Source organism: Eumetopias jubatus, unplaced genomic scaffold (genome assembly GCF_037043125.1).
Source record: "Eumetopias jubatus isolate StellerSeaLion01/CBP00866 unplaced genomic scaffold, mEumJub1_p1.0 scaffold_15, whole genome shotgun sequence".
Classification (NCBI taxonomy): Eukaryota; Metazoa; Chordata; class Mammalia; order Carnivora; family Otariidae; genus Eumetopias; species Eumetopias jubatus.
In genome coordinates, this window is record NW_028274821.1 from 69649348 (window position 1) to 69651575 (window position 2228).

Genomic DNA, 2228 nt, shown 5'->3' on the forward strand with positions numbered 1-2228 from the left:
CAACTTGAACTAATTTATGCTAGACATTAATCATCCACAATTTGCTGTTTTCCCATTATTTCTAATATATCACTGAACTTAACAGTTCATAAACTGTTAAAAATAACAAGGTAAGATGTTATCGTCTCAAACTAAAACTGCTGATCTTCTATTAACCTAAGGCCCACACATCAATATGAACTGACTTTTCTCCCGTGGCCTAGGAGCAATTCATGACTGAAGCAAGCAAAGAGATAAACACAACTCTTTTGAAATCCTGGGCTTTCAGGTTTCAGGACAAAGCTAGACCTTCGTAAACAAAACAAGGAAGTAATCTCCTAACAGGTGAGTGTAGAGAAAAAACAAAAACTTTATATAAATGATTTGGATGGTTTATAAAATTCTAGGGACCATTTTGCCTAAATTAGCAAGAAAATGTGATTTTTTTCCAGGTACTAGTTTTGCTTTTGCTCTGTTAAGGTGGCTAGATTTATTTTGGATAGAGAAAAAGTAAGTCACCAAGAAACTACACTTTCAAACTCCTAAAAGAGGCATTTAAGCCTTAAGTGGGGCTTCTAGAAAGTGACTGTAAGCATATGAAATAGAATTAGGATAAATTAAATATAAAGTATTTATCTAGCATATCATAGCCTCTGTTGATGGGTATGTTGAACTACATAACTTGCTCCCGCTTAAAAACTCAACCACAGCTCCTGTGTGCAGGAAAGAAAGCAGTTTAGAAATGGATTTTTGTGATTCTGCTTGTGTCCCTCATGGCTCCAAATTTTTAGCTGACTAGAAAATTCTGCTTGGCTTCTAATGTTGGTCTCCCCTCCCTGGTCCTCTCAATGACAGGCCCTGAACCCCATTTTAGGTAATTAAGTTCTGTCTCACTCAAGCTCCTGAGCCCCAAGTACATTTTCTGTCCAGAGTGAGTCTTCACCTCACCAGAGAGTGGGGTCTGCAATGGGCCTTCCTGCCCTGTCCTGAAGCCAGATGGGTGCAGGGAGCAGGATGATTCTCCCCTGACCCCTTTTCCAATAGCAGCTCAGGTCATGTGTTTTGGTTTCCAGATTGCTCCCCTGGTCAGCACCCAGAAAGAAGCCCCAAGTCTCAACCTTCTGCCTGTGGTCCTGGTGCTTGTCCTTACTCCTCTAGCTGGCTCCCTGCATAAGGGACCACCTGGAACCACACTGCCCCCTGGTGGATGCTGTTATTCATGCCTGGCAATCCCTACAGCCAGCCTGCCCTCTCTTCACCTGTGGCACCCCAATATCTCCCTAGGTGGGGGCTGAACATAATTCGACCTGTGGGATATTCCTCAGTGGTGTGGTGACTGATAAATTTTCAGGCTTTTTACAAGTTGTACTGTCAAACACAGCCATTATTAAAATTTATATGATATAAACGTACAATTTACATTAAAAACAAAGGTCATAAATACGCAAACTCATCACTTCTTAATAATTCTACTACATTTTGCTATTGTCTATGCTTGTGAGTTATTCACATCTATTGTTATCTGGATGGTGGAAATGACTCCACTTGTCAAATCATGGTTAAATTGCAACCACAGGTTGGCTGCAGATACAAGAGTTCAGCAAAAATCAGTGAAAACATTCAGTGAGAATCAATTGGCTACATGGAATTTAAAAGAGAGTATTGTATGTTTTATTTTTATAAATTGTGTGCTACACACCCTTTATATCAGTAAAATTTATAAATGGGTATCATTTTTTTTCCCAGATTGCTCATTATTGACCAGTTTGAAGCACACTACAGTATCCTTTCCTCCCACTTAGGGCCAGTTCTATAGACTGATGAAATTCTCCTAGTTCTGTCACCTTGCATTACTACCTATGAGCCAGTTAGAGGGTGGGACTCTCACACCCAACCCCCTCTTGTTTTATTTTGTCCAGGTCAAAGGATATCCACTGCAGAACACACCTGGCCTCTTCTGTTCCGTTACACATTCCTCTCCCCTCCTTCCCCCCCACCCCGGGAGATGAACTGACTTACCTGGTTGGTGAGTTTAAAAGGAGAAAGAAGTCATGCATGGTCTAGCTCTTGTTTCTGTTCCTTTCCTCAGAGAATACCCACAGAAAGAGGCATCTTTCTGTACATGGGGGAGGCTGCCACGTTCTGGTGTTGACTGAGGCTGATGAGTAAGTTGGTCAATGCTGGAGTTTGATGTTGAGAACTCCACTTGCTCAAAGATAGAAGTCAAGCTCTGTAAAGTAGCATTGATC